The 18,657-nt window shown below is 41.1% G+C and overlaps 1 protein-coding gene across 6 annotated transcripts in view; it reads left to right on the forward strand.

Moving 5' to 3' along the window:
* EYA2 (EYA transcriptional coactivator and phosphatase 2) overlaps positions 1 to 18,657 on the forward strand; it is an 89,096-nt gene that overhangs the window by 12,196 nt on the left and 58,243 nt on the right. Inside the window, exon 1 of one of the 6 annotated variants that reach the window (XM_053958975.1) lies at positions 12,236 to 12,308. The exons of the other annotated variants lie outside the window; for them this stretch is intronic. The gene's annotated coding sequence lies outside the window, so the exon portion shown is untranslated. Of the gene's footprint in view, positions 1 to 12,235; positions 12,309 to 18,657 lie in introns of those variants that run through there. 6 annotated transcript variants of the gene reach the window in all.

Raw genomic sequence — 18,657 nt, forward strand, 5'->3', positions numbered from 1 at the left:
ATTTTAAGTTGCCAGAAATTTGTAACTGCTCTGAAGACTGGAAAGGCTCCTGTAGGGGACTTCTCTTCTTCCCTGCCTCTCCAGAAGACAAATCTTCTTTAATGTTTGGGGGGGTTGGCCTGTATTCTATTAATATTCATATCTAAAGTGTAGAAACAGATGAGATGGTCTTGCCATTAAATGGTGGCCATCCTCTTGATTTTAATCATGCATCCAAGGCTTAAGTAACATATAAAATTTTCTTGATATGTTGGGCTTCAGTGGTTTTCAGCTATTAACCTTAAGGTTGCATGGCAGCATTTTTTTACCTTATTTATGCTCCAAAGGAAGGCATGTTGAGTTCCTTATGAGCCACTTGCCATTCCTGATGGTGATGGCAGCTCTGTGCTTAGGAAGAGCCTGGAGAGTGCAGGGCAGAGTTGGTTTGAGGAGGGTAAATGATCCTGCTGTTCGCAGTGGAATTAGGTTTACTTTGAGAGGGATCTTGCTGAAGATTAGCCTGTAGCTGCTAACAAGGTGGTAATGAACGTGTGCTGTTGCTGTTATCACACATATGAATGTGCCAGATGCTCTGGCAAACTAATATTTTGTTGTGCTTCTTTTTTCTCCTCAAGATAGCATTACATTTATGTTCTTGTCCTGGGAAGCAGGTTAGAAAAGTCATTTGAACAGCAGTGTGTGGAGTTGTAGTGAGCTCAGGAGAAAGAGCTCTATGTAAGCATTTTTATGTTTAACCTGACAAGCCAAAGTCTTCCCCCAAAATATTGTCTGCTACTCTACAAAGAAGCTGTCAGCCCTTCATTAATCATTTAGTGGTCCTTCAACTGCACAGTAAACAAAACCCACCAGGCCTGTATTGTCCTGCTCGCAGCCAATTCTCTTTTGCTCAACACCTCACGGAGAACTTGGTTTGAAACCCAATCTAGCGAGGTGCAGCCTTCCCCAGCAGCCTGCTATTAATGGCCCAGATGTCTCCTTAATGAAAGGGTTTTGTTGTGCCAACACGATGCTCTCTGTCTTTCCTCAAGTAGATGCTCTCATCCTTGATGCAAATACCATTACCAGAAGAAGTAGAATGGAACCTGCAATGTTGTGGTCTCTGGAACTCAAAATTTTGTAATTACTCTTGGCATATACTCATGAAAGTTATTTCATAGAGAGGTTTTTCAGCATCACTGAAAAGCAAGCTCCAAATTCTGTCATGTTTATTTTTGTAGTGCCTGAAGTGGCTGATACACCCTTGTGATTTTTGGAAGTGCAATTTGGATTGTATTCTGCAAATTAAATGTTAGTAAAGAAGGAATAGCTGGGATGTGATTTGTTGAGGTGTTATTCACATGGTCCCCTGACAGTGAACAGTCAGGGGTGCTCAGATGTTGGTGTATTACTTATGCAAAAGGAAGTTAGAGTTTAGTTGCCAAAATCTGATTTCTTTAACTTGTAAGTTGACGGAATATAGGTATGCTTTGCCCTGAAGCCTTAGCCTAGAATGTTACACAGCAGTTCCCAGCACGGTAAATTTGAAGATTTCCAGGCTCACTTAAGTGCTGTCAGCCAAGGCTTGTGTTCAGTCTTAAGCATTTTTCGCTTCACTTAGGAGAGCCCAAAATAATCAGTGCTTGGAAAGGAAGCTGTGTTATCCTGACATGAGTTTAAAAGAAATATTACTCCCAGATTGCATATGTCTAAAATACACTTCTCAAATTTCTTCTGCTGAATGTTAACTTACAATGGTGAAGGTAAGTGTCTGTGAAGATAATTTTCATGTTTAATTAGTTGTGTGCATGATTCATATGTGTTTTATTCTCATTTCAGTTTCTTGCCAGCTTTGTATTTTTATATTGCTGTAAATCTGTGAGTGTGTATTTGGAGGCAGTACTTGTGGAGTGATGGCCACCAGCTCTCATCTTTTTGAATGTACTAAGTGCATTTTTAATGTGAGGATTTTAACCCTCTAGGTACTGACAAGGCAGATTTATTTCTTTCCAATACAAAAGAGATACAATCCAATTGTCATTAGCAATGCATGTAATCTCAGAAAAGTGAATCCCAATGCTTATCCCTTAAAAAACTCCTCAGAGAAAGAATTGCTTGGAGGAAAGAACCTGCTAAGCTTGCTTTGGCTTAAAAATACTTGCAAGTACCCTGAAGCCAGCCACTGTGTTCACTGATACTAAACTTCAGTGAGCAACCTCCCACCCATCCCTAAGTGTAATTTAATTTTCTAGTTCTCTAGTTGAACTTTTTGGCTGTATTTTTAACTGCAGTAGATGGCTGTCAAGCTGTAAGCATGACAAGAAGTAAACACCCAAAGTGCTGCAAATACCTAAAGTAGATATTAAATAAGAATTGCTTGAAAGTCTACACATGAGTATAATTTATGGATTGCATGGTATGGGCAGAGTCCTCAAAGCCATTAAATTAATCTGTTTGTCAGGTAACATTATAATAGCAAAAGTGGTGCCAACTTCAGCTGCGTTGGAGTATTTAATTGTAATCCTGTGTTTACAGGGAAGTGCAGGTAGCTGTCACCTGAACAGGGGAGTAATTTGGGCTTGTCTTAGGTGGCAGTGGAGCTACAGTCACCCTGTGGGCAGTGGGACCCTCCTGAAGCAGGAGTGTTGGTGCATGACAAGTATGACAAAAATATATCACAATTCCAGACTGGATTATCTGACCAAGAGCTGTGTCCTGCTCAGCCTGGACACAGCTCAGTGTGTTCCTGTCTCCTCCCCAGTGATGGTGCATTACCAGCATTGATGTGCTGCAGGCTGGACCAACTTGCTGATCCAGCTGAGTAGAAAAACAGTAAAAGATGAGTTTGTTGGTCAGGCTTGTGTCACTGCAGGAGGTTGTGGCTGGCCCAGGGACAGGGTTGTGTCTTTGGTCAGTAGTAAAGCCTCTGAATGTTTACAATCATTAGGAGCTAATCAAATCCCAGGATAGATGATGATACAGTTTTGCAACTACCCTTGATAACTGAACTTCCAGGCAGCAATTTGGGAAAGAAGCCAATTTGCAAGTAGTCATTTGTAGCTGTTGAGGATTGATCAGCTTAATGCTTCAGTTTACATGGGGTTTTTTATGTTCTTTTTTATTCACTTAATTTATAAAATTTCAACCCTTACCTGGCTTGAACTTCCAACAGCATGTGCCAAGTCCTGTCCTGTTCATTCAGCTGTTTCCCAAGTGCAGTTTTAGGTAGGTATTTTTGAAATGTGCATCTTAAACACATTCCAGAGGAGGTTCAGAGGAAGATGTGAAGTTTACTGCTGCTTTCTTTTGTAACAACCAGAGAAGCTGGAGGAGAATCATGGTTATGCATCGAATGACAGGAGTGCTTGCCCCATCATAGGAAGCCCTGGACAATTTCGTCCAGGTGCAGGCTGTGTGAGACATCCTCAGTGTATAATAGTAACACACTGATCCTTATTTAATTCCCATTTGGAATCTTGTCAGAAGTGACTTGCCCAAAATCTGACACTGTATTAGTAGGACAGTGATGAAGACCAGGTATCCTTAATTTCTGAAGTCATTGCTGCATTACCTACTTAAGACCTTTCCGAAATGAGCTGTTGCAATCCCAGTTCTTTTGTTGCAATTTGTAAATTTTATTTTAAAATAGCATTATCTCTTCCTTCAAGGAGGTTGATAGGATTGATTTACAAACTATTTTAATTATTGCATATATACAAGAAAAACTTCTCTCTGACAAAAACATATTACATCTTGGCTCTTGGTACTAACTAGCTTAACTTAAATTTCACATCTTGCTGCCAACAGCTGCCTTACTGAGACACAGTGCTCATAATAAATGAAATTTCATGAAAAAGAAAAATGAAAACTTTGTTCCAGCTGGATTGTAAAGGCAGTTGGAGTATTTCTATCATGCATATAAAGCTGCCATCCACATAAACATTGCAAATTAGTTTTTCATTTTTAATAATCAGGATCAGACCTTTTCTTATTATTGAGGCAAATGCAAGCTATTAGAACCATACCATTTCATTCAATGTCCATTAGCTGTTGAATCCTGGCCAGAGTTAAGAGTTGGAGTGTTTGGGGAGAAACTCACCTTTTAGTTTCAGGTTTTCAGGTTTCTGACAACCTACTTGGATGAAGACCCTGAAATGAGCAGGCTGCTCTGGCCCTGCTTGGTAGCACTCAGAGGGTGTTAGTTACATCATTTGTTCTTGGAGCTGTTGTTGTGCATTGTTGAAAGCCCTGCAGCTGGTGAGTGCTTGCCCGGACTACCAGGGGGAATCTCGGCTGAATTATCACACACCCTCTCTGCACATGGAAGAGATTAATTCTTACAGCCACAAACAGAATGAACACTTTGTGCTTAGTACCATCATGTAAGTTCATGCTGAAATACAGTGCCAAAAACCAACTCTTTAACCAGTAAAATCACAGCTCTCATAACCATGTGTTGTCACAGCATCCTCATCGCAAAGGATCAAAGAAACATTGATTTATTTAGCTTTGGGTCCCATCCCCTGTTGTTCTCAGTCCTTCCCCTTGCTCCCCATGAGCTCAAAAGAGCCATATATGAGCTGGAACCCAACTGTTGTTGTGTAGCCCACAGCAGGGAGGGACACTCTGCAAAACCACACAACATTTTAGCCAGTAGAAGTGACAGGCAGTGTTGTGGGCAGACAGAACACAAACACGAGAGCCTGCCTTGACCAGGGGTCAATATCCACACGTCCAAACTGCTGTAAAATTTGTTATTGACAATAAATGGATTAAAAGTTTTAAAATTCAGCCTTTTAAAAATCACACTGCATGTGACTTACAACTTTGCCTCTGTATAAAAAAGTTAGTTAAAGACAGAGCTGACCTCTCCAAAACCTGGTTGAGGATGCCACAAAAAGTGTTAGTTCAAGACACTGGAGTGGAGAAGTGTTGGTGTGAGTGCCTGAGGCAGCAGGTATACATTGTGCACTTGAGATGCCAGCAGCAGAATTTTGTCCTTTAGTGAGAAAAGGTGAATAAAGCTGTCAAGGAGCTTTGCCACCCCATGGCTGAGCTATTGATAATGTGATCATGCTGCTGTAAGGGCCCCTGGTCCTGGTGCGAGTGCGTGCTGAGCCGTGGTGTGACATCTCTCCTAAGCAGTCCCTGGGGGGCTGTCAGGATTTTTTACCTCAAGGGTTTCTACAGTTGCAGGACTGCTTGAGGTTCCTCACCAAAAGGCAAACTCAGTACAAGAAGGTTTCTGCAAAGTTGAGTGGACAGAACTATTTAGCATGCAGTGCTGAGTCTACATGGTAAAGAGTTTTGTGGTTCAGACAGTGTGTGGTGGTTGTTGATTGCAGCAGCAGGTAGAGGTCCAAGACCTACTGTGAATGTAGGTGTAATTGAAATGCTTCTTGCTTCAGAGTATTTATTTCTTATGATCAGAGAAAAAAACAATGTGGGCACAAGATACAAATTGCCATGACCAGGTCACTATTTTGTTGAGAAATAAGCCAAATATTTGGGGTTTGCCTCTGAATTATAGATCTTTAGAAAAGCTTAATAATTCATAATGGCTGAACATTCTACTTCTAAGCCTAAAAATTCTGCTTCTGACTAAAAAAATCTTCTTTTTGAAAAAGAACCTGTGGCTGTACAGCTACAACTTTCACTGTTTTAACTGCTTTTCCATCCCATCTTAGATGAGTTCGTGAAATAGGCTGTATTCTGGTATGTGGGTCTATCAGAACTGGCAGTTTGTCAGGGAAAAAGAAATTGATACACTGCACAAAAGCCCTGTCTGAAACTGGAGAACAATCCTATTCTGGCATAATTCTTACTCCAAGATATTTCTGCTGCTGGGGAATATTGTCACCTTGAGCTGTGCCCTGTTTGCTGCTGCCTGGAGTCTGTAAAGTAGAGATTGCAGCCAGTACTAGAAGCAGCATAAATTTTTGTTACCAGCAAGAGTCAGTGTTGTTGGGAGAGAGGGAAAGATTACGTGTTTCTGTGCATAAAACTGTGTTTCTTAGGTGTTTACGGAAAGAGACGGTCCAAAAATGTTTGCTGCAAAAATGTCACTACTCTGTGTTTTTGTAGATGAGAATGGCAGAATTACTTACATGTGTCTGTTTCTAGGGAAAGAATAATTGTTGGAAGTATTTAAAAATGAGAATGATTGAGTATCTAAAACTGTTCCCAACACAAAGTACAAATCTTTTTTTTGACATTTGATCTATAGCGTTCATAGGTCTTTTATATACACAGAGGGATTTACTGCTTTGTAATCAAGCTGCTGAAGAAAAACGTTGTCCTTTTATTCGCTGGGGATGACTGTAACAAATTAAAATGGTTTCCCATTAGCCTTCCCTACTTAGCTGAACCACTTAAAATTACTTGGGACTTTGCCCTTTTCCGACCTCCTCACCTTTGCTCAAGCAGTTCTGCTTCCAGGAGTGCAGCAGTGTTGGTCCCACAGCCTCACCTCTGTGCCTGGAGTTACAATTCATGTTGGGCTGCAAGCAGAGAACCAAGACAGAGCCCAGAGTGAAAAGAAATGTTTAGTTTTAAAAGCCTCGTGCACTGCAGGTGATCTCTGACATCAGAGGTTGCTGATGGTGTCAGGGGCTAGTTGTAGCTTGATTGCATGGGTGTTTTTTAGTCAGACTGTGCATGCAGATGAAGATAGGTTGTTTTGATTTTAGGTTTTTGTGGGCTCTTGGGTTGGTTGGTTTGTTTGTTTGTTTGTTTGCTTTATTGCTCCTGTGAGGTTTTTGTGGCAATAATGGTTTTACCAGCTCGTGGGCAGAACTGTAGAGCTGAAACAACCAAACCTCTGAGGCTTGTCTGAGCACAGAAGTACATTTAAACAAGTATATGTAAAATTCTCTGTTTCTCACGTTTATTAAATGCAACCAGAGTTATACTGATTTACAAAACAAACTGCAGGTTTGAAATGGCTTTTCTGTCTAATGTACAAGTCTTGTTTTATAACTGACAGTGCCCTAATGTTAAATGCACACACATTAATCAGTTTTTATGATAAAGTAAAAAGAAGGCAAATATTTGGGTAGCATATATGCAGTTCAATTCCAGATTGCTCATTATTATAGGAATGGAAGGTCTGGATTTCATAACCAATTCCCAAATCTTGTTTGCTCCTGCCTGTTACTTCTCTTTGTACCCAGGTTCTAAATTCAGTTTTTATACCTCTCACTGGCTTGTAATAGTAACTTGGAGGTGATGTGAAGTTTTCTTAGTGCAATGTCATAATCTTGAGAACCTTAGAGAAGATTCTACACTTGGAACAGGGCAGAAAAATACATGACATTACTGAGTTGTTTGAAATATTTCAGTGATACAAATGTGCACGAGGAATAGCGACAGGACTGAGAAGATTTTTACCAAGTAAAAATCAATTGTTTATGCATAGAAGCCTGACCAGACTGACCTGTTTCTATGCTGGGAAAGAATGCAGGGCAGGCCTGGAGTGACCTCACGTTTGTGGTGTGCAAGGTGGTTCAAACATCTGACTTTGGAGGCACCACGAGTGGAAAATCCCCCTGGCTAACCCTGGGCATGCACACCCTGAGGGATGGCATGCTGATTGATGCCTACAAATTAATGTCTTGTTTTAGAGACAGCAAAGCTGGATAGAGCTCCAGCTATGTCTCAGCACAAGTAAATACAGTGGGGAGAGAGGCAACTGCACCCTTTGGAAACACAGCATGCTTGTGGGAAGGCAGCAACAGCAAACAAATGGAACTCAGTAGAGGTGTCTCGTGGTAGCCTACTTTTACAGGAATTAGTAGCTAATGCCAGCCCTTAAGATTCAGGAAAAGTTCCAAAAACTGTCCTATCAACCCCAACTGTTCCAGTTTTGAAGTGTTTTTCTTAAGTAAGGGCTAACTTGTCAGAACAAAAAGAGCAGCTGTAGGATTCTTGGCTAGTTGTAGTGAAGATCTCATATCTTAAATATTTTCAGCTATCTGTGGTTATTCCACATAGGTAAAAATAAATTACAGTCTGCATAAATGTGGAGAGTGAACACAAGGAAACACAAGCTGACTGCAAATGTTGCTTGTAAAAGAAAAACATAATCTGTATGTCATTGATCAAAGGAATAAAATCATAGCTGAGGGCAGTTGGGTATCACTAGTGTCTTCTGGTCAAGGGGATGCTGGGATTTGAGTAACTCTTGGGGTATTGTGGGTTTCAGGTGGGTTGTACAGCATAAGCAATGTCTGGCAAAGAAATATGAAAAACTACTGAAGTTTCTGAGACTTTGGAGTATTCTGGACTTCTGAGTATTTGGATTCCCTGCTCTTGTATCTCGGGCCATTGGGGTGCCAAGGACAATATTTTGAGCAGTTGAGAAAAGGAAACGTTCCCTAATTTTGCAATTGCTGGTGAGTGCTTGCATCCTGGGAGAACAGCCCAAACAGAGTGTTTGCCTAGTGAGGCTTGTCCCTGCTCCAAAGCACACTCAGCTTTTTACATATGGAAGTATGCAAGAATTCATAATCTGACCCTCCATTTTATTTGTGTGTATACATAACCTGCAGTTCATTACAGAAATCCTTGCTGCAGCTCTGCCCCTGCCCTGTCTGGGAGTGATGCAGAGTCAGGAACGGCATTAGAAATTGCAAGAGGTTTCATACAAAACCAAGAGCTTGAAAGAGCTTATCACTGGTGAGAGAATGATCTCTGGCATTTCATAAATCATCAGCAGGACTAATGTGCTGTTTGGAGATTTGTATCCTTAGCAAATTAATCGTGCTCAGGAACACTCGGGTAGCAATGTTGGATGAGACTCTGTGCAACGCCTCTCTGCCAAATAAACTGCAGGGAGAAGGGCCTGGGGGATGGGAGGTGGAGAGGAGCAGCCAGGCTCAGCTTTCACATTACCTCAGTGTTGTCCTTGATAGCAGTCTTTAAAAATATCAGTCTTTAAAAACTGTTAAACAAAATGACAGTGAAAAGCTTCTCAGCAGCTTGCCTTGCTGTTGGCAGAATACGGAGTGATTTCTGCTTCTCATACCTTCAGTGTCAGTCCTCACAAGAATTAGCCACAGGAAGTTTTTCAGTTACTTCCCAAGTCTGTAACATCTCAGCTGTCCTTCAGTCCTGGAGAACACATGGTCATCAGGAAGAGTTAGGAGGTGCACAGGAAAACTTCTTTTTGGGGTGAAGTTCCCCTGGAATTCCACCCGAGTACTCATGTCAAAAACCATAGAGATTTTCTTGGCATGAACCCAAAGTTTTGGTGTAACCAAGGGTAATTTTGCCAGCCTTTCTAGAATTTCATTTATATGCTCAGTTATTAATAGATTCTTGTGGTATTCACACAGCTGTTTTTCCCTTGAATTCACCAAACTTGACATTTGAATTCTAACCCAATTAGCAATATTTGCCATACACTGCGATCTCAAATGCATACTTAGATTTAAGTTTCCATACAGTTAAGGATGCTGTTTATGCCTCTGTATCTCTGATGTTATCTCCTTTTCCCTTTAAAAAATAAATACAAATGTATACCAGGATCCAGAAAAAGTGTTGGGCATTCATAATGCCAGTGAATTAATTGGCATTAATTCATGCCAATTTTTCAGTTGTTGTGTGTAGCCTGCAAATTAATTTCTCTAGCAATGCAGAAGACTAATAAGCCCATTCTGTGCACAGGTATTTGATAAACTTGTTGTATATAGCTTTTATTTGGCTTTTTTCTTTGACTCCACTTTTTTATTAACCAGAGTGGAATGCTTCCACTAAGAAGCAAAGCAATTAATTTCAGCATCCTGGAGCCAGGGCTGTATTTTAGGGGTTGCCATACGTTGCACTAATCTAGAGACCACCACTGCTCATTCAGTGCTCTGGTATAAGTCAGATAACTACAGTTAATGACTAAACCCTCAGTATAAATCTGCTGTGTTTCCAGACAGCTGTTAGATTAGTTCTCTCAATTCTTCTGCTGTGCCAGTGGATGCCAGCAAGTTCCAGATTTAAATGCTTTTTAATGCTTTGTGCAGCACTGGACATATTTTATAGAGCTGAGTAGGAGATATGCTATATTGTGCTTAATAAACTATTCTTTAAAATATCCATGATTCAGCTGCTTGCATGGAAAAATGTATGCTTAGCTTCAAGAAAAATCTTAACTCTTACAGCTTTCACTGTCAGCCTGTTGTTCTTAAAACTTGAACTTTTGCTTAAGGTGTGTGTACGTGCTTTTCAAATTATTTGTCTCACGTATTTACTGGTAAAGTGGTATGTGGCAGGACAAGGAAAACATTGCCTTTTTCAATTCTATGTTGTTAACTTCTCTCCAACAAGCCAGAAACTCGAGTTCTTGGCAGTCCACAAGAATTAGAGGGAAATAGATGGAGTGTAATTCTAGCAGAAACTTGTTTTGTTTGTTTAGAAATTGTACTGAAAGTTTTTGTGGGTTTTATTGGGGTTGTTTTGGGGTTTTTTTTAATCCACTGCACAGAAAGGTTTCAGAAATTCTGTTTTTGGGTAGTACTCCACAGCATTTCAAAAGGCTTTTCTCAAGCCCACATCCCAGGAGATTTTTACTTCTGTGTCACACATTCTTCTTATTTTGTGTTATTTTCTTAATGACTTTTGTCTTTCTTAGCTTTCACCCACTGGTACATGAACACTAAGGAAGCAGTTCCTAGATGAGTTTAGGAGATGGAGGTGCTGGCACATGTTGTCCTCCCCTGTGACACCTTGCAGTTTAGAATCTTTGCACCCCTTTACTCTGCAATATCTATTGCTGAAAATGCACCCTATGAACCTTCAGGAATTGTGTTTGAAGGATGCAGGATTTTAAGACATGAGATGATCCCCCAGTGCCAGTTTATGATTAGAAGCTGAACTAAGCAAAGCCGGTTCTCTTAATTGCGGCATTTCCATTCCACGCTTAAATTTGCAGCTGGACTGAAGGAATGAATGCAGTTGCTGGGCTCCTAAAGAATCACCCCCTCCAAGCAGGCACACAGGCAGCCTTTGTGATGACAGCCTGTAAAACCAGCAGCTGTCCAGGGGTTAGCACATTGGTCATGCTCCACGTGAAGCACGGCAGGACATGTGCGAGCAGGAGATGCACAAACCTGGCACCTCCTCTCCAGACAGGAGCAGACCAACTGGAGTGACATGACTGGGATAGAGGAGTTACACGGCCAGATGTGAATTAAAGGGAGAGTTTAACTGTGCAGAAGTTGGGTGCTGGAATGAGGAGGGATGTTATGTGCTCTAGGAGGGAATAGGAATGTGAGATTTAGGCTTCTGTTTGGTTCTGACAGTGCCTGCTCCCTGCACGGGCACAAGAGCAGAGAAAGGTTCTGAAGTGGTAAGCAAAAGTTAGAAATACACTGGTGTCATGGCATTTTTTGTAGGTGTAGGGCTGCTTTTCTGGCTTTGGTGTTGAGATATTTTTCTTCCTCATATCCTTGTGCAGATTTACCTGAGTGCAGCATGTTGTCTCCATAATTTTGAGCTCAGCGTGCTCAGAAGTGTAAAAATGCAGAAACCCCTGTTTTACAGAGGAGGGGAATAGAAGCAGGCAGGTTAAATAGGAGTTGGCTTTGTAAACTACTCTGCTAACAGGAAACTTGTGGCTGACACAGGACTGAATCCAAGTCTCCCTTATGAGAGCCCTGGCCACTGGATCATGGCATTGAACTTGCCATTTCTGACTATTCCACTCGAGAAATAAAGTAAATTGTTTTTCTAATAGCAGTTCTATTTGTGTTAGTATTTCAAGGTGGCTCTCTAATTAGTGATTGAGGGAAATTAATGCAGAACTGTAACTTGCTTGAGCTCAGTTACCTTTGCTCCAGTTTTTGTATTACTCCTATCTATGCACTAATCAAAAAAAAAAAAAAAAAAAAAGGCAAAACAGTCTGAAATTAGGGACAATCCCCTCACTCCTTGTTTTTTTTTTTTTTTTCACTAGAGTTATCAGATTTTCTGGGAAAAAGAGGTGAGGTGCTGTATTTTTTTTTTATTTTTTTTTTTTTTTTAAGCCAAGCACTGCATTCATGTATTTTGCACTGTTGATTTTATTTTTTTTATTTTCTGGTAGCTCATTGCTGCAAACAGTTGGAGTCAGCAAGAGTATCTTTGTGTGCTGCTTGTGAGTGAATTGGACATATCTGTGCCATATCTGTGTAGTAGCTGGAGGCAGGAAATGACTTTGATTCTTTTGTCTGTGCTAGAAGTTACTCCATAAAAGTGTCAGAGAGAAGCTACACTGAAGGTGATGAGCTGAAGTTAATCCAATGTCAGGAAACACATGCACTGTTGAACCAGGCTGTCAGGCTGCTCTTCTGGGCTGCAGAAAGGTGAGGGCCTTTGAAGTCCTGTGTGTGCAAGCGAAATTTGCCTTTAAGCTAAGGAAATTGCAGATCAAATCTGAGTTTTAATTCTAAGGCAGTCACCTTCTCCATGGCACATGTGAGCTTGTTCTCAAATATCCAAGCAGTGAAAGTTGGCTTTTACTTGCAGCTGGATGTTTTAATCTGTACAGATGATAAAACTTTTCTTAGATTATCTGAACGAACTCTAGGAGCTGCCGTTTTCTGTACCTGCAGGGAATTATCTCGAATTATCTGTGAATGACACAGTTGCCTCTTGCTGGTTTGGATCCCTCTTGTTCCCAGCAGTCCCAAATCGGGCTTGAGTGTTTGCTGTTGGCAGGTGGCCTCAGAGGTGATGAGCTGTGTCACAGAGTAGCTTCTTGAGAGTTCGACTGGGGCTCCCAAGGGTATAATATGATAGGAGAAAAGTGCTCATTAGAGAAACAAAGTGGGCTTTAAGATGCCAGTTTTGCCACTGAAGCTGTGAACATCTAATAAAAGATAGCATGGTTTGTCATCATTGAAAGTTGCCCTTTTTTTTTTGTATTTGACAGGACTTTTGAAGAATATGAAGCCATCAGAAAAGTTAGGTTATAGTAATCAGACCCTATTTTTTTCATTTAGTTTGATTTTTGGTAGTGAGGGAAAAAGTGCATTTTCACCTTGAAACAAAGCTGCAGAAGGAGTCTGTAACTTGTGTGTGCCTCCCTACACAAACACCATGCTGGCTATCCCATTAGGAGTACTTGTTGGCACTGCTGATGAAAGTTACTGCTTGAAATCTGCCTTGAATGTTCTTACATGTTTTGGTGCTAACCAAGTGACAAAAAGCTGTTACAGTACCACACATGCTTCTGACTTTTATCTCACAGGTGAAGGTGGTCCCTTATTTGAGAGTTGGTGCTTAAAGAATTTTTAAATGTAGTGAAATTTGGAATGGAATATGGAGTTCTTCTGCTAGGTAATGAGGTTTCTTAAAAAAAAAAAATGAAGATAGCAATTGAAAGATGCTGCTATTACATGGCTGTCTAGTTGTCTGTGTGAAATAAGCTGGTGGCGTCTGTCCAGTTGCAGACAGATGTCCACATCACAAATCATCAGACTCCTTTTATAGAGCAGAGAAAACCAGCCCACGCTTGTTCAGTTCAAGCCAGGAGGGATACAGTGAGGAAACCTTGCATTTCTCCTCTGTTCCATCTGCATTTAAAGAAGAAAAACACACATATGTGTCTCTTTCCAGAGAGCTGTTCCAGCATCACTGAATAGGAGCAAATGTCCTCCCAGGAAAGCATAACTGAAAAGTACTGGAAAGGGAAAATTTGTTGAGACAGATGTGCTCTTGTATAGATCAAGTATTTTTCTTTGAATAATCTGGTGGAATTTGCAGTTGTGCATGTTAATTCTCCTGGCTGACAGGTAGCTGGCTGGTGGGTTTTGTAGGCTCAGTTTGGTGTGATGGACAGATGAAAGGCACTGTTATGTTACACTTTGGTCCCTGCTACTGCTGCTAATTTTGACATGCCATTGTAAAACTCCTAACTTTTCATATATGAGAAGGTGTTAGATTAAGTGGTTGGCTAATGGGCATCTTTGTTCCAGTTACAAACTCACAGTCTCTTTCAGCACTTTTCCATTTACTGCCCTGACTGCTGTTTATGGCAGCAGTGGCAAGAGCAAGGCTGCCAAATTTATTTTAAAGATCATGGTGTATGGTGCCAACCCTAATCTCTCTTGGTGCCAAACTTGGCTCCAGCAGCAGTAGCTCTACATTGTTATTCTTGTGCAACACTTGCATTACATCATGGTGAAAGGAGGAAAAGAGATTTTGAAAATTTCAGTTATTCAAATGTAATATTCACAGTGGGGAAAAACAAGACGGAAAACAAAACTCCTGCAGTTCAAATGTCAGTGTCCCTCTGTACTTTAAGTTATTTGAGGCCTGTTTAATATCATAAAATGGCACTTCCAGGAAGTGTTTTTCATTATCAGATCAGGTTTTGCAAAGGAAAACAGGGACATTTGTGTGTATGGCATTGGGTGGTGCATTTGTTTTATTTGGGTTTTTTTACTACCATGCTGTCCTGCAGAGCATCAGTGACTGGATGGCAAGATTTCTGTGACTCCTCTTTGTTAATATCCTCTGGTTATCCCTGCAAAAATTCCTTCCCTCTGTCTTGGAAATAAACCTAACAGCCAGCAGCTTTGGGAGCTTGGGCCCGGGTTAACTTTCACCTGGGCTTAAAGAAAAAAGCTTCAGCCTGTCCCACCAAAACTCGTAGGAAATCAGGCCTTGGCCCACCTGAACATACAAAGTGAATCATGCTGTCCCATTTGTTATTCCTGTGTTGTTATTTTAGCCTGACTTTCAAATACCCACAGAAACAAATTATTAATGGAGTTAATATCAAGGAAAACACTGTGAGCATTTGCTCTGAGTAGATTCCTGTTCCCCTTGGCTGTTTCCACTCTATTAACTGGTATGAGTAACAAAGTGCATTTTGCTCAAGCACTGCTTTTAATTATGGTCCTTTTTTTCTCCTAACATCTCCAAGATGAGTAGCAATTACATGATGATACTTTGCTCACTGCATTTGTGCTGTAGCTCTTTAAAAGGAGAAATCTGCTGCACTTTTATCTATAAACTGCCATTGTCAGCCAACCTCTTGATTCATTTGTCCCTTTTGAGCCTTCCAGTTTTAGACACAGGAACAAAAAAATTGACATTTCAGTATTCCTACTGGTGAGGTAACCAACTTCTACTACATAAATATTATTCATAATGACAATTGATTTTTATTTTGAGTCAAAAATGGAGGGAAAAGATGGCTTCAGTTGTATCTTTGAAGAAAAGGAGGGAAGGATAACTTCTTGAATTCAGCTGAGTGATAGCCTCTCTTCCAGCAGCATCCTCTGCTCTTCTCCACGAGGAAGGATTGCGACTAAGGGAATGTTAGAAGTTCATTAATTTGATTTATGTAACCACATATTCACTAAATCCAGGAACCTGACTTACTTGCCATCTAAACAGGGAAGGTGTACCAGAGTACAGTTGGATTTCCTCATCCAGGCCATGCATTTGGGAAGCAGCTTCAGGGTTAAATGGTATTGAGTGAGCAGCTGCATTGGCAGTGCCCTTCGTAGCAGCTGCAGTAGTTCTGGACCAGCCTTGCCTACAGCATTTGTGGACAGGAGTGTGGTAAGCAGCATCAAAAGGAGGAGAGCAGCTCTTGTTATATTATAAGGATTAACTGGTTTGGCTCAACATGTTTGAAGATGACCCAGCCAGAAATTCAGTGAATGGTTGAAACTTTGTGAACCTGGTATTTCCATAAATTGTAGCACTGCCAGAGCAGTTCTGTTCAGAAGTGCCATAGTCATATCACCATCACTGCTCTCTTATTGACAAGGAAAACGAGGCAATCAGAGATTCTTCAACCTTCTACACACACAACAGCTCTTTGCTGTCTTCTCTGCTTGGAGAAAGTCTGACTTGAGGGATTTAACCAAGGAGAGAGTACGTCATTCTCACTCCAGCCTCACCTGTACTGTTATCCTAGACTTTTCCCTCACATCCAAAGTCCTTTAGCTAACTTACATTTCATAGTTCTTTTCCCATAGCTCTTTCTGAGTTATTATTCCCCAAGTGCTCCTCCTTTACAGGCTGAGAACAGAGGTGCTGACACAGGCCTGTTATAAAGGGGCAGCCCTACCTTTCTTAGTGGGTTGCTGGAGCCATTGCAGGACTCTGACAGGTTTGAGAAGTAAATCAAAATGGTGAAGAAATTCTCATAGTCTGGGAATGGAGAGATTTTGGACCAAAAATGAGTGAGAGAACATGCCCTGAAGGACAGGTCTCGTGCCTCGCCTCCTTCTTGGCTGTCTCGTGTTCACGTTGGTCATTATTCATTGGCACGGATATCAATACTCCAGCAGTGTAACAGATTCCACCTAAAGATTTCAGAAGACTTTCCAGCCCCTAAAAAGAGCTTAATTGGCAATTTATGCTGTAGTTCTCAGTTTTACAGAGGCCTTAATGTAGTCCTGAGAAACCTGCCCGATCTCGTAGCAATTGGAAGAACTCAATGTTAATTCAAGGTAAACTGCAGCCCTAGGGAAAAATTTTTATATATATATATATATATATATATATGTCTTTTGTTCCTGCAGTTTATTTAATGCTGCAGTACCTGGAGGTCTCACAGAGAGTAGGACAGCTTTGCACTGGTGAATGCTTCATGTGCATAAAGAGGAACACTTGTCCTGCAGCTTCTCCAGGTCAGGAAGCACAGTGGTGGCACAAAGGACTCGCCCAGGAATCAGCTGAGTTGCCAGGGGCAGAGCAGGGAGAAAACTCCAGGTTTTCTGGGTCTCAGACCAGGGTTTGATCTGCTGTTTCTCTGTGACAGAATTAATCTCATTGTGTCCTCTGTGAGAGCTTTCCCGTTGTGAGTCAGTGCCACTTTTTCTTGCACACACTTACCTGTGGATTTTAATAAGAGTATTGCTTCTCAAGCAGCATGAGCAAGTATTTTCTAATACATTGATTTTTCTGTGGGAGCTTCAAGGAATCATAGAATGGCTTGGATTGGAAGAGACCTTAAAGATCATCTTGTTCCAACCCCCCACCACTAGACCAAGTTGCTCACACGCTGAGGCTTGGGGCAGCTTTGTGAATGGTGCATCACTACCTTTTGAATGTGGAGTTTTTTGTTAGGATGTGGGTGGTATAAATGCTCTAAACTTTCTGGAAAATGTTTTCCCTTGGCACTTGTTCCAGCTAATGGCCAACTTTCACTGCATTAAACTGTGCAGGGATAGAATTCCTGCTGCCCTGCAGCTCCAGCTGTGTGCTGTGTGAGGTGCTTTCCCTCCCAAGCCCTCTGCAACTTGTGATGATTTATCTTGTCCTGCTGCATTAAATAGAGTTTCAGAGAAGTTGTTACCTGCCTCATTGAACAGTTAGTTTTACAAAAATTATTGCCTAAAAGTAGTTTTTCTCATGCCACTGGAATCTGGGCAGGTGTGCCCAAGGCTCCACAGGTAAGCAAGGAAAGCTCTGTTTTCTATTTGTGATTTTCCACTACTTTTTGAAGCAGATGTTTCTTTCTGTGATGTTCAGTGCTTTATTGTCACTGCTTCATCCTGGTGTGGTAGAGCTGAAGTCATTTCTGGATGCTTAATTTTGCTTATGTAATTGCTTTATGTTACAGTGTATTGATGATGCAAATGTTTTACAAAAGAAGGCCCTGCAAACACACACACCTGAGAATGAGTTTTTTCCTGGTAACACCAGAGTTTCATTTTCCAGCATAGATGCTGCTCTTTACTCACCATGACATGTGAGGAGAAAGCAGAAAACTGAGCAGAATAAACTCTTAATTTCATGTATATATTTCTATTTGTGTCTTTAGCCCTTGTGATTCTGAGGAGAAGGAGTAAAAAATGTAGTTATTCAAAGTGGAAAGAGGCGCCTAAATAGTGACAATTGTCATGAGCTGGAGTCTGCAGCCCTTGGTTTGGGAAGCCCTGACTCTGGGAGCAGTTATTTTGCAGTTATTTATGAAGGGCCTTAATTCTGCAGCTGGAGCTGCTGGAGTGGTTTTCTGCAGTCACATGCAGCCCTTGCATGCCTGGGGGATCTGAATAGGAAGAGGTGTGATGAAATTAAAAAGCTTGTGAATGTCAAATAGGAATGTGGAAGCTGAAAGAGATTATTTATGTACTTTTGTATGTATGCATACACATACAATTTTATATTTCAAATCACTGTAGGCTGTAAGCTCACAGTGTTTCTTTTTCAATGTCTCCTGCTCTGTGTGGTACTTGCTTATTCACAGTAAGGAAGCTGAGTAAGTTTATGCTTTGGAAAATAATATCTTTGCAAGGGTTGCTCCACTTGGCAAATAGATCCAACAGACCAAAAAAAGGCTTTGTGAAAAATTCTGCTTTCTCATTTTGACTTAGAATAAATGAAATACTGTTGTTGAAATGAATCTTAAAAGACCCAATGAGTCCAACCAGTGTCATGAAGTATTTCTGGTCAGGCTGCCAGGTTGAAGGTCTGTGGTGTGAACCCCATCATGAGCTCACTCCAATTTTCAAGCTGCCTCTCTGAGTGTGCTTTCAGAGTGAATGGTGAAGGTGCCTTGTCTGGGGTGGTTTTATGTGCACTGAATGCCTTTGACTGTGGACTGCTCAGCCAGAAAATGTTGCTGCTCCCCCTGCTCTGTCTTCCTTCAATCTCTCCCATTTTAATTGCAGGAAATGCAGGGGAATCCTTGCTGAGGTCATCCCCCTTTTTCACCTTAGTGTACTGTGTCTGCAGGGGGGATCA

The sequence above is a fragment of the Vidua chalybeata genome, chromosome 17 (assembly GCF_026979565.1).
Source record: "Vidua chalybeata isolate OUT-0048 chromosome 17, bVidCha1 merged haplotype, whole genome shotgun sequence".
Classification (NCBI taxonomy): domain Eukaryota; kingdom Metazoa; phylum Chordata; class Aves; order Passeriformes; family Viduidae; genus Vidua; species Vidua chalybeata.